At 38.2% G+C, this 14636-nt stretch overlaps 1 protein-coding gene across 1 annotated transcript in view; it reads right to left on the bottom strand.

Moving 5' to 3' along the window:
* LANCL3 (LanC like family member 3) overlaps window positions 1-14636 on the bottom strand; it is a gene marked incomplete at both ends in the record, with an annotated part of 102319 nt that overhangs the window by 82720 nt on the left and 4963 nt on the right. The window lies entirely within an intron of this gene.

Here is a 14636-nt window from a genome sequence, read left to right as displayed (position 1 = left end):
GGTAGCTTGGGAGAAGAGTTGTAGACTGAATTCAATCCCTTATCAATTGGGAACCATAGGTCTGTTAGGAAAATCTTGGTTGATCACTTACATTTCCAACTGGTTGGTTTCTATGGAAAATATCCTGCTTAGGCAATAAATATTATTGTTATCCTACTTATGAATAGAAATAGCAATATCTACCTGAAGCAATATTTTAAATATCAATTGGGGCAGTTTATATACAAAGTACTTGATGTTCTACATAATTATTAGTAACTATCGGTTGCAATGACTTGGAAGCTTTCAGGACCTTGGAGCAACTTAGAGCCACTGCCATGAAAAAAATATTTTTGTTTTGCTTTACATAAATGCTTCAACTGGTCTTCACTGTATTCTTATTATCTTATCACTTTTCTTATTTTAACTGGGCCTTTCTCCTATTCCTGCTGGGATAGAAGCTTTCATGTAGCTCTGCTTCTTGTTATTTCACTCAATATTATATTAAGGAAGGTACAACTCTATAAATTAAACCATATGAAGATTTTAATTGGCACAAAGCTATTTGACTATTCAAACTAATAAAAAGTCATCTTTAAATCCTAATTTACTATTACTTAAAAGCACATTAGGCATACATCACACCACATTTCTCATGGAGAAATATTTGTAAACATTTTATCCATAAAGTGACATTATTTCTGTTACTAGGTAACATTCTGTACATGTTCTCTGAGAACATTTTAAAATCAGTACAGGAGGAGGATAAATGTGAATAGAACAAAAGATGAAGAAATCATAGCTGAAAAGCACAGGTGAGGTTAATTAAGAAAGAGCCCTTATACATTTTCCTGGTGTTTAAATTTCTCAAAGAAATGTGTGCACTTTGAAAAACCTTCGCCATCCAATTTCTGACTCCTCTGATGCAAACATTTAACTTGTATCTGTATTTTTTTTTTCTACCGACTGATCTTCCTATTTGAGTGACATCCTTAGGCAGATACTGTTTTGCTTCCATTTCAGGCATTGCCTATTAATCTCCTAGCTTAGAAGATGAAGCTTTAGCTCTCTTATTAACCTCTTCATACATGTATACCCTTTTTCAAACACCCAAAATAGGTGTATCACATTTTGGACCAAAACAATGTTTGCTTAAATCAATCAGTTAATAACGACGTCTTCTCTTTATATTGTTTGTTTTTCTTAACAAATTCATGCCCAAATTTTCCAACAGTCCTGGAAAACCCTCTAGGTACTGCCAAACACAACAGGAAACCTGATTTTTCCTCTTGGCAATATCTGGGCTATAGCTCTGCCTTGGTACGCTCTTTCTGCCTTCATAGCCTAATACCCAGCTGTCATCTTGGGTTGTCCTTAATCACCAGGCTGGAAGTTTCTGGTGATTCCATCTGTATTAGAGCTCCCATGTTTTTCTACTACGTGGTTCATTCTCCCTTTGTAGTAGACTAACCAGAGAAGAGTATTTTAATTTTTTATTGAAGACCATGCAATTCCAAAGATATTTTTCTATTTTCACACTTGATAATTTTGGCTGCTAGAGAATCTAGTTGAAGTTTGGAGGACTTCCTCTACTGTGCTGTAGTTTTCTAAGTTACTATGAAAAGTTCAGTGCTCAATTTATGGAACTACTTTTGTTATTTTTCTTCTCGGAAACCTTTAGAATTTCTTCATTTTTTTTTCCACACAGTAGGCTAATGAGCTCCTTAAATCTGGCAACTCATGTCTTTCACTTATAAAATATCTTCTAGAGTTACTTCTTCATAATTTTTTTTTCATTTTGTCGTCTTATACTAGGACTGACTACTAGACAGAGGTTGGACTTCCTCTAATTAGTCTTTTATAAAAATCAATCTTACTGTCTTTCAGTTGAACCTTCAGGGACATTTCCTCAATTTAATATTCTAACACTTCCCCGGAATTATTTTTATTTCTGCTATCATATTTTTAATGTCTAAGAGTGCTTTTCTGTTCTCTCAATATTGGTTTCAATAACAACCTGTTTTTTATTTCATGCATGGAATTGTTTTCTTTTCTGACAACATTAGTTAACATTTTTTTTGACACTTGGGAAGTTTTCTTCTGCTCTCAGTATTAACTGTTGACTGCAAGTTTGGTTTCCCTATTTATTTTTGTTCTGATTACTGTCTTCCACATCAGTTTCTTTCTTCAAATGCGTTTGGACTGACGGTTCCTATTTAAGAATCTCAACCTAAAAAGCTCACTGGGAACTTGGGGCAGGAAATGGTGAGCACACTGGTGGGCTTTAGGCTTTACTGTAGAGTGAAAAAGCAATATAACTGCTGAGAAGGCACCCCTAAAAATGTCAGTACCTGTGGTTCTTTTTTGTTGACCCTATCCACCAACCACAGACCCTTATTCAATCTACCATTTGGTGGAAGAGTGTGTTTTCCACTCTTATGGGAGTTGAGGAAGAGGCTGGGTGTATGTGTATGGGGAGAGGGACAGGGAGATATCTCACCATTCAGCATGTAATCCTGCTGGTTTCAGTGAAGTACTTTATCTCTGCTTTTGACCGTATCTTGGGCCTCAAAGCCCAGTATTTCTCTGATTCAACTTGTCAAGAAAGCAAACTTCAAGGCTTCTACTGACATCTGGAGGGCCCATGTATGGAAACTGGGTTTTCCTTCCAGATCCCTTCGGATTCTTATTTGGTTCTATCAATACATCTCCCAGTGTCCATGCACTTTTCTTCAAATAATTCTCACTTCAAATAACTGTCACTTGGGGGCCTCCCTGGTGGCACAGGGATTAAAAACAGCGCTATCAAGCTATTGCCAGCCACTGCAGCACAAGTTCGATCCCCCAGCTGGCCAGGGAACAACCCACATGGCGCAGCAGACATCTCCTGTCTCCCCACTGCTCCCCTCAGCAGTGTATTTTAGTAGATCTGCCTGTTCTGCTCCCCACTCTCTCGGGTGAATCCTCTCACCCCCTGTACCTCTGGCTTATACCCTAGTTCTTGTATGCATAAATAAATCTTAAAAAAAAACTGTCACTTGTCTTCAATTTTAAGGGAAACTTCAGATAGTCCTTGATCTTCATAGAGTTGAATTCAGGTTACTCCAAATGCCTTGGAGATACAACTCTCCTCTTGACAGTGTGTTAACTTGACTAAAATGCAGAGGGTTTATTTGACTTAAATCTACAGAAGCAGCTGTGTAGTCAGACAAACATGGGCTTAACTACTTTACCAGCTGTGGAATAACAGGCAAGTTACTGAACCTCTCCAAATCATACTTTTCTTCCCTGAAATGAATATAACATACTGATCACACTAACTGTTAGATATCAAGTCCTATCCTTTGAGCTTTGAGCTATTTCCTGGTATTACCATAAATCTGTGGTACGACCACCATATGCCTTCACATAGTTTCCACATTTCAGAGACATTTGGTTAAGGTAAAGTCTACAACAGTGGTTCGAAAAATGTCCAGCAGGTGCATCACTGGGAACCTGTCAAAATTGCAAAACTAAGACTCTACTCTAGGTGATGGAGTAGAGTTTTTCTACTCAGAAACTCTGGGTATGGAGTCTAGCCATGTTATGTTCTAGCAGTCTTCCAGGGGATTCTAATCCATGCTCAAGTGTGGTCACACTGGCCTAAGGTCTCACGAAGCAGAGAAAAATATACTGACCCCATGGAAACTAAAAGACCCAGTTGGGGTGGGACTGTGCTTTTGTTAGAGATGGGGGAAGTCAATTATACCTTTACTATAGTATAGTTGTAAATATGAAGATCATCAGGTCATAAATTAATATAAACCAGAGCTAGGAGTTAAGGAGTAAAATGTAGACTTAAGTTTATAAAATTGACGGTGAATCTATGCCACAGCCTTGGAATGCAAATAGAAAAGTGCATGAAAGCAAGAAAAACATAATTTCTGGGCCCAGAAGCTGATGAAGCACTTGAAAGAATCCTTAATTGTGTTAATCCTTTTCTAAAAAAACTACCAAATGTACATGATCTGGAACACTTGCTGAGGAAAACTCATTTGAAGTTGTCACTTCGCCAGAGACACAACTATTGAAATTCATCTGAAATTCGAAATTAGTGCCATGCAAGCAAATGATTCTTTAGAATCAAAGACGAACTTAAGAGCAAGAAAGAGCTCCTTGAAGCTGCCACTCAGAATCTTGGGGAACAGAGCAAGAAACAACATTCCAACATCTCCTGCATGGCAATGCTTTACAGTCCTTTAAAGTCAATTAGGTGACTGACTTGAGGAGTACAAATAAGAGACACAGGAAAACCAATTACTACATTAAGTCCACAAAGAGCCGGAAATTTTAAAGTGAAAAGGACAGTCCTTTTCTAGAGGAACCCAAGTACAGAGAGGAATTCACACAGGTTCATGTTTCAGGTTGATGACCAACCACTCAATTTACTTTAACACATAATCTCTCAGAGCTGCTCATCTTAATCTCCCGCATGGCAGGACAGAGGATATTTCCCTCCAGCCCTTTATGGTCTTAGAGCAAAGATCTCAAAGCAGCTTTGAATATGACCACATGAGCATTAAAAAGACAGGCTGACCTTCTTGGAAAACACACATATTATATAGTCATAGAGATCTTCTCATCTTAGGAGGTAGGCACTGCTTGCATTGCATTTTGCAGATAAGGAAATTAAGCCTCAAAGATACTGCATAACTTGCCTAAGGTCAACCATCCACTGTAGTGGAGCCAGGAGTCAATTCCAAGGCTGACTCTGAAAGCTCTGCTCCTAGCCACTGTGTCGTCAATGAGAGTACAACCTAACACAACAGTTGCAATTCTAATGCATGGTCAATTCTCTTTGCCTCACAAGGGAAAGAAGGAAATACTCCAAGTAGCAAGATTAGGTTACCAAAACGTTCATGAGACCAATACTTCCTTTCCGGTGAGATAGCTGTAGAGTCTGTCAGGGATGTGGCTCTCTCTTAAAGTCACTGTATGAATGGAGATTCTGCTGGTCTCCACAGTGCTCCCTTTGAAATTGGTGATGCTTTTGTTGCCATGGACACCAGATTTCAACACACCACTGAGCACGGGGAATCCATTCCATGCAAAGCAATGGAGCAAGCAGATGGGCACAGTAACAGCTAACTGCTCATAACACTATGACCAATATTTGTTTTGCCACCTCTCATTTAGATGATGTTCTCGCCCGTGAAGTCTGTAAGACTGCCTCTCATCTGGGAAAGCGCTTCTATATGGCCAGGTAGCAACATTCACACTTCAATGTGCCAAACTCATTCATTTGTCTGGATTGTTGAATGGGTGAAGCTATTCAGAAAAGGAAGTCTGATCTTATACAAAACACTTCTTTGCTCAGCTTGACAAAAGAAAAGAATGGATCAAATGACTTCTTGAAAATTCAATTTGTCCAAGTGGGTAGCAGCACCCCAAGAATAATGAGTCTGTTAACTTGGTATGTTTCCCTAGTAACTAAATCCATAAAGAAAATAATTAGGAACTGATAAGTGGTACTTAGATATATATTAAATAATACATGAGAACAGCATGCTTTTCTTTGCCATAAATCAAACATCCAAGGCACTGCACTTTAATTAACAGGTGTAGGTGAGAAAGATCAATCAGTAAAAGTAAGTCATGAAGAGAAACACTTACTTGGACATATCACGGACCATTGGTCAGTTTACTCAGACCACATCACCATGGGTTTATTAAAGGACCTTAATACAAAGAAATCCATTGTGTACTGTGTAGGAGCCAGTCATGCGACAAACAACACTTATTAAAGTAACCAACAAAAATTAAAATAGTCAAGTAAACAAAATATTAACAAATTCCAAAATTTTCACCTTCAGAGGTGATCACAGTGAAATTCCATTAAAAAAAAAAAAAACCTCCTTATAGAACATGGGGAGGCTAAGTTAATGGCAAAAGAAATAATTCAGTTGTTAAAAGAATTTTTACTATGCATATTCCCCCAATTTGTTTATTCATTAATAAGAACATTATGAATCATGCTGTCTTCAAATAAACAATTCAAGAAAAGTTAGGCTTTAATGGCGATATATGTTATTAGAAGCAAAGGTATAAATAAATGATATGTAAGGAATTCTGGATTGAGTGGGTCTATTAAATCACTGTATCAGAAAAGCTTTTTGAAAATAAGGGAACTGACTAGGCATTTTCATTTTAAATTGATTTTGAGTTGGGGCAGCATTAATTTGTCACACAGGTAAATTTAAGTGAATGATTCTAAGATGGGAGTGGTTCCACAAGCCATCAAGTTCATGTTTTCTATCTGGTCTGGGAATATGGTAATAAAGTATCTCTCCTGTTATTATGATGAAATACTTTTATACTGCTAAAAAGTGGTCTATTGGGCTTTCAAAAAAAATCCTGAAGAATGTTTTGTATGTAGTGCAAAATTATATTTATCAGAAAAAAGAAATTGCACATTCACTCGTAGATGCTAACAGAGTCCTTAAACCCACAAGGAGATGTGCCAGGAAGAGAATCTTTCCTTCAGCATAAACAAATTGGAGAGTTGATATTCTGACATTTCTGGAAGAAGCCATTTTTAGTACAAGGGACAAACAAACATTAATGAAATTTATTGATAGGCAATCCCACAAAACTGGGGGGGAAGAGCAATATGGAATTTTGTACTCAGTTCTGCTCAATGAAGCAGCACCGGCAGCATGACGCGGGAGATGGCTAGACATGCAGAATCTTGGGCGCCACCTGGGATCCTGAGTCAAAACCTGATTTTTAACAAAATACAGGGGAGATGTGTGAAAATATTGAAGTGTGGAGTACTAGCTGAAAGCACAGATTTGGAACCCAGCCTGTAGGGGATGGACCCCCCCATCTCAGCCACTGACTGACTAGCTATGTAGCCTGGAGCAAGTTCCACAACTCCTCTGTGCCCTCACTGGGGATGATGGAGGTAGTACTGGGCCTATGTCGTAAGGTTATTGGCACTACTCAGTGACACAATACAAGTCAAACACTTAAAACAGTGGGTAAGTGATCAATCAGCGTTCTTGCATCCTTCTAGCAATCACAGTTCTAGGTCACGGTAACAAAGGATCTAATCTAGAGGGTCTATAATCAGGCAATTAGCACCTGGACTTGACCTACAAAAATCCAACCTGCTGTCATTTTCCCAACCTGCTGTCATTTCAAGTCAAATTTCAGGGTTTACTTATGCAGTGCACATCACACAGCTGCTTGGACCACTCACATCCAGACTGAATAAAATCCTGCCTATGCATTTTTGTCTAGTGAGTGTTGAATGGAACAACAAAGGGAATCATTTTCCACCCTAGAAACCTGCATCCTCATTTTCTACCCTTCAGTCTGTCATACATTACAAAGTCTGATGACATCCAGAGTTGAAAGTAATGTGGGAACACAGCACTTCCAAAAGCTGGAGGAGGGAATGGAAATTGATGCAACCTTTATAATCTCTAACAAATGAAAAATATTTGTAAACTTTGACTTAGCAATTGTAGTTTAAAATTTTATCCTGGGGCCTCCCTGGTGGTGCAGCGGGTTGAGAGCTGCACTGTGAAGCTGTCCGCAGCCTCTGTGGTGGGTTTGATTCCTGGCTGGCCAGGGAGAATCCCACATGGCGAGGCAGACCTCTCCTGTCTCTCCCGCTGCTCCCCTCAGCAGTGCTTTTGGTCTGTCTGCCTGTTCTGCTCCCCGCTCTGTCTCTGGTGAATCCTCTCACCCTCCTGCGACTCTGGCCTGTACCCCAGCTCTTGTATAAATTAAAAAAAAATAAAAATAAATAAAATTTTATCCGACACATACACTTGTAATAGTAGACAAAAATGCATATATAGAAACACATGTGTGTATGTGTGTATGTATGTATTACAAGTAAACATTGTGTATGTATGTGCATAATATATGCATATGTATGTATCCTTTATAGCACTGGTTTTAATAGCAAAAAAAACCAAACTTAAAGCAACTTATTGTCCATCAAATTATGGTATAGCTATTAAACCAGTACAAAAAATGGGACATCTCTCTATGCAGTAATATGCAAAGACAACTAGGGTACATTAAGCAAACTATAGAATATATAATATGCATATATGTAATTAATATGCAAATCACAATATGTACAATAAGTGAGCAGTGTTTAGTCCTTGTATCCTTTTTGCAATCATATACTGATCATTCATGAAAGTTGATAAAAATATAGGTGCTTCAGCAATGTGGATGGAGCTAGAAGGAATTATGCTCAGTGAAATAAGTCAGAAGGAAAAAGAAAAGTATCGGATGGTTTCGCTTAGAGGAGGAATGTAGGGGAACCAAATAAGACAGTATAAAAATAATAACAGTATAAAACACAACAATGCAAAAGCAGGCAATTATAAATCAGAGAGATTCTGCAGGGGAGGAGGAGGGAGAGGGATCAGAGGGAGGGAGGGAGGAGCACAGGGGACTGAGGTGATGGTGCACAGGTGCACTGGTGAAGGAAATTATATGGGGACTACACAGGAGTGGGTGGGGAAGCGAATATTGCTTAAAAATGAACAATGATGTAAAAAATAAATAATTTTTAAAAATATAGGCATTTTATAAAATAGAATACTTCTAAAAATTTTAAAAATCCTATATGAAAATGACAATAAAGACATTTTGTGACGTATCTCTCTGTATCTGCATATTGTTTGATTTCACCTTGTGAGTATGATAACAATAATAATTTTTAAGACAAACTAGGGCAAAAATGTCTCAAATAAACAACATAATATTGCACCTCCAGGAGCTAGAAAAAAGAAGGAAAAACTAAGTCCTATGTTGACAGAAGGAAAGAAATAAAGCCTAGAGCAGAAATAAATGAGGTAGAAGTTTGGAATACAACAGAAAAGAGCAACAGAACTAAGAATTGAAAAACCTAGAAAAGAAAAAAAAAAAGACAAACCTTTAACTAGACAAAGAAAAAAGAGAAAAGACTCAAATTAAATCAGAAATAAAGGAGACACTGCTCCCCCATGGCGCAGTGGGTTGAGTGCGGTGCTGTGAAGTTGTTCGCAGCCTCTGGAGCATGGGTTCAATTCCCCCCCACCCCCGCCAGGGAGAAACCCACATAGCACCGCAGAACTCTCCTGCCTTGCCCCCTGCTTCCCTCAGTAGTGTCCTTTGGACTGTCTGCCTGTTCTGCTCCCTGCTCTGTCTCTGGTGAATTCTCTCACCTTCTCGTGCCTCTGAGCTGTACCCCAGTTCTTGCATAAAAAAATCTTTAAAAAAATAAAAAAGGAAAAAAAGGAGAAACTGCAAGTGACAATACAGAATTACAGAGGATCACAATACACTACTATGCACAGTTACATACCAACAAATTAGACAACCTAGAAGAAATGAATAAAGTCATAGAAACATACAAGTCTTAATCATGACGAAATAGAAAATCTGAACAGGCCAATAACGAGTAAGGAGACTGACTCAATAAGCAAAAACCTCCCAAAAGGAGTTTTTTTTTTCACCCAAAGAAAACCCTGGGCCAGATAGTTTCATTGGTGAATTCTACCAAATATTTACAGAAGAATTAACACCAATCCTTCTCAAACACATCCAAAATATTGAAATATTGAAAAGGAGGGAACACTTGCAAACTCTTTATAAACTCCAGCATTACCCTGATATAAAAGTCAGATAAGGACATTACAAGAAGAAATTACAGGCCAATATTCTTGATGAACATATATGCAAAAATTGTAAACAATATGCTAGCAAACTAAATTCAACAGCAGATTAAAAAGATCAAACACCATGATCAAGAGGAACTTGATCTTATTCTCAGATGTAAGAATGTTTAAAATATGCAAATCAACAAATGTTATATATTTTTGATAAGTATGTAATGTGATGGATATGTTAATTAAATAGATGGTGGGAATCCTTTCACAATGTATGTAGATATCAAATCACTGTGACTACATTTTAAATATCCTATAATTTTGTCAGTTATACTTCAATAAAGATGGAAATAATGAAAATAAAAATATAAACAGTGATATGTGCATATCACATAGTTTGTGTTCAATAGTTGAATGAGTGAATGAAAAAAAAATTTTCCTATAAGAAAATGTGATATATTACATTAATATAATGCAAGATAAAAATCATATGATCACCTAAATGCTGATAACGAATTTGAAAAAAACTCAACATCCTTTCATGATTAAAATTCTTAACAAGTTGGGTATAGAAGGGATATACTTCAATATAATAAATACCTTAGATGACAAGCTCGTAGTTATGATCATACTCAATGGTGAAAGGTTGAAAGCTTTTCTCTAAGATCAGGAACAAGACAAGGATCCCACTTTCAACACTGCTATGCAACAAAATTGTGGAAGTCTTAGCCAGAGCAATTTGGCAAGACAAAGAATAAAAGGCATCCAAGTCAGAAAGGAAGAAGTAAAATTTTCTGTTTGCAGATGACATTATCCTCTCTCTCCCCCCTCAAACACTCCATCAAAAAACTTGTAATAAAAAATTCTTTAAAATTGGAGGATACAAAAATCAACATACAGAAACCAGTTGTTTTTATACACTAAGTAAACAATGAACTACCTGTAAAAGTAAATAAACAATCCTACTATAATAGTATCAAAAACAATAAAATACTTAGGAATAAGCTTAACCAAGTAAATTGGTCTGTGCACTGAAACTGTAAGAATGATGAAAAAAATTGAAGGGGACACAAATAAATGGGAAGCCATCCCATATTCATAGATAAGAACTGATATTTTTGAATGCTCCATCAATACAACTTCTGCACTGGAGACAGGCAGCTCTCCTGCTTGTCTGTGACTATACAGGCGCCTCTCTTTTTCCTAATTAACTTGTCCTTTTAAATTTTAAAATAAGGGCCTCCCTGGTGGCGCAGGCAGTTGAGCACAGTGCTGTGAAGCTGCCTGCAGCCTCTGCAGTATGGGTTTGATTCCCAGCTGGCCAGGGAGATACCCACATGGCATGGCAGACCTCTTCTGTCTCGCCCACTGCTCCCCTCAGCAGTGTATTTCTGTCTGCCTGTTCTGCTCCCTACTCTGTCTCTGGTGGATCCTCTCACCCCTCAATACCTCTGGCCTGTTCCCCAGTTCTTGTATGCATAAATAAATAAATCTTTAAAAAAATAAAATTTAAAATAAAAAAAGAATTGATATTGTTAAAAATGTCCATACTATCCAAAGTTTTTTAGGGCGTAAATGCAATCTCTATCAAAATTCTGATGGCAATTTTCAGGAACAGGAAAAAAAGTCTTAAAATTCATATGAAACATAAAAGACCCCAAATAGACAAAGCAATATTAAGAGAGGAGAACAAACTGGACATATTACATTTCCTGATTTCAAACTATATACAGAACTATAGTAATCATGGCATGGTACTGCCATAGAGATTTGTCAATGGAACAGAATCAAGAGTCCAGAAAGGAACCTACTTATATATGGTCATGTAATATTTGGTAAGGGAGTGAAGAACACTTAATGGGGAAGGGATAATCTCTTCAATAAGGGCTACTGGGAAAACTGGATAATCACATACAGAGGAATGAAATTGGACTCCCATCATACACCACTCATAAAAATTAACTCCAAAGGATTAAAGACTTAAACATAAGACCTGATACTGTAAGATACGAGCAAAACATAGGGGAAAAGCTCTTGACATTGTTCTTTAAAATCATTTTCTGGATATGATGCCAAAAGCACAAGCAACAAAAGCAACAGTCAATAAATGGGGCCATCTCAAACTAAAAAGCTTCTGCAAGCAAAAGAAACGATCAACAAAATGAAAAGGCAACTTATGGAACAGATGAAAAAATCGGCAAACCACACTTCAGATATGGGGTTAATATCCAAAATATGTGACAAATTCATACAACTCAACAGGAAAACAACAAACAACTTGATTACAAAATGGGCAGAGGAACTAAATAGAAATTTCTGCAAGACAAATGACAAGGATACCTGATAAGATGTTAACCATCCCTAATCATAAGGGAAATACAAATCAAAACCACAACGGCTAGATCACCTCACACCTGTTAGAATGGCTATTGTCAAGAAGACAAGAAATAAGTGTTGGTGAGGTAGAGAAAAGGGGACACTTGTGGGCCGTTGGTAGGAACATAAATTAGTATAGCCACTATGGAAAACAGTATGGAGGGTCCTTAAAAATTTAAAATATAATCTAGCTTTCCCACTTTTGGGTATTTATCCAAAAGGAAAGGAAAATAGGATCTCAAAGAAATATCTGCATCTCCATGTTCACTGCAGCCTTAGTCACAAAAGTCAAGGAAGTGGGAGGTCATGAGCTTGACCTTGCCCATGGATACCAAGGGGCAGGTACTGCTAACCACCCAATAGCAGTTCTCATCTCCCCTCCCCCTCTTCTTTCCCCTCCCCTCCCCTCCCCTCTCCTTCTCTCCTTTCCTTTTCAAATCTGCATCCAGAGGGTGAAGTGACTAAATCGCATGCTACAAGGAAAAAAAAAATAAGTGAAGGACACTAGCCTTTCTAACCCCATCCCCAAAACTACAAGTAGCCAATGACCAAGAGCAGGACAATGGCACAGAGGGGAAATTCTTCAAGGACAGAATGTTCTACATGACTGAAGAAGGGGGAAAAAAAGGCCTCAGACCTTCTCTTTGTATTTCAGGTGTATAGGAACTGGGCACTTGGTGGCAGCAGCCATCTCACAACCTTGACAGTGAAGTAGCTCCCATATTGAGAAGAGCAGAGAAAAAGGTTAGGAAGGCATGGGCTTTGATGACTTTCAGGAGCTGCTGAACCGATCCTGGAATGGCCTAGCTCTACACTTCTGGTAAAGTGAAGTAATAAATGTTTGCATAATTTACATCATTTTTATTGGACATTCTGTTGTTATTTGCCATTAAAAGCCAACCACCTGGCTCAGGAATGAGCTGAGGACCCAATTAACAATCTTGCAATCATGTTTTTTTTTTTTTTAATCATGGCAGGAAGATAGATTCCTTATGTTAGGCATAATTTTCTATGTGATGTTTACAGTCACCTGATTTTCTGTTAGTAGATGTACGAGGGACTAGCATTGATTTCACCAGGCAGCTACTACATGTCACGCACCTTATGTCAGGTGAGTCATCACAGCAACCTCCAGACCATTCCTCTTTGGCTGAGAAAATAAAATCACATCTATATTTTCTCAAAACTTATTTAAACAATTTAGCATTTCCTTTCATTGCAAACGCAGGCCACAAACCACCTGTACTACTTGTGACATTGTCTCACAGATATATTCATATCACACTGCAGTTGTTGAAGGTATCTCAAATATATCATTGACCCTCCTCACTCTTTCAAAGTACCATAATCCTCAGGCTTGTTGTAAAAGCTTGTCATTTAATGTGTTGATAAAGAAGCACATATGCTACTCCCTCACACATTTTTTAAATGTTTTAGTAACTGGATGTCGATATAATTGGCTTCCTTTGTAATCCTATGCATTTTCTTTTATGCATTTAAAATGTTACTCTAAGAAGAGGTAGCATGGATTTCTCCGGATTTACAAAGGAGTACCTTTGCACAAAATGGGTTTAGAGCTCCCTGGAACCATTCTACCTTATGACCATTCTTAATATTGTTCAATCCTCTGCCCATACAGAAACCAGGGAGATATTTTTGAAAAATAAGTTGAAGACAGTCTCTTGTTTAGACCTGAAACAAATGCAAACTCTTAACTTGGACTGACCTGGCCTTGCAGGCTGTTTCACCAGCTCGCAGCTACCCTCTGGTCTCTACCTCTTGTTCACTGTGCTCCGGCTTTGCCAGCTGCCTTTCATTTCTCTGAAATCTCCTAGCAGTTTCCCACCTCAAGAGCTTTGTCCTTGCTGTCCCCTCTGTCTTACAGCAGCCACTTTATTCTCATGCTTCAGTGATGAGCCAGGACACTATCTCCATGCTAACCTACGCCAAGCAGCACCCTGCCCTTCTCCCGACCCCCCCACCCCCGTCATTTCCTGTTTGCTTCCTTCAGATCACTGACAACAACAGAATTATATTGATTTTTGTTTACTACTAAATCCTGGCATCTAGCAAGGTGCCTGGCACACATAGAAACCCAATATTCATGAAATGAAGGAATAAATGCCAGAATAAATGACTGTGGAAGCTGCTATTAATCAAGTTTACAAACGAGGAAATTGAGGCTCAAAAATGTTAAATCATTTGTCCAAGGTCACCCAGTGGCAAAGCTATAGTTTTTGAAAATTTTTTTAAAATAAGTACCATTGTTTTATATCCTTGTTAATATTTTGACAGTACAGATCTCCCCCCTCAGGTGTGGTCACCATAGCTCTCCCACCACCAAGGTACCCACAGTCCTCCACCACTGTCCAGTGTGCTCTCGCCTTCCCTCCCCCTCTGGATGCTGCAGATCTATGGTCAGCTTTCAAGGGTTGATTTCAATGTTTGTCTTTGACCCAAAGCTATTATCTTAACTATGGTCCCTGGGCCTCCTCTTAATCCCTCCACCATATTTTCTTTTTTTTTTTTTTTAAGTAGCTTTTCTTGTTTTCTTTTCTTTTTTTTTTAAAGATTCACCCATTTATACAAGAACCAGGGTACAGGCCAGATGCGTGGGAGGGTGAG

This window comes from Talpa europaea (assembly GCF_964194135.1).
Source record: "Talpa europaea genome assembly, chromosome: X".
NCBI lineage: Eukaryota > Metazoa > Chordata > Mammalia > Eulipotyphla > Talpidae > Talpa > Talpa europaea.
Note: the sequence above shows the minus strand (reverse complement) of the source record. Positions and strands in the feature narration are given on the sequence as shown.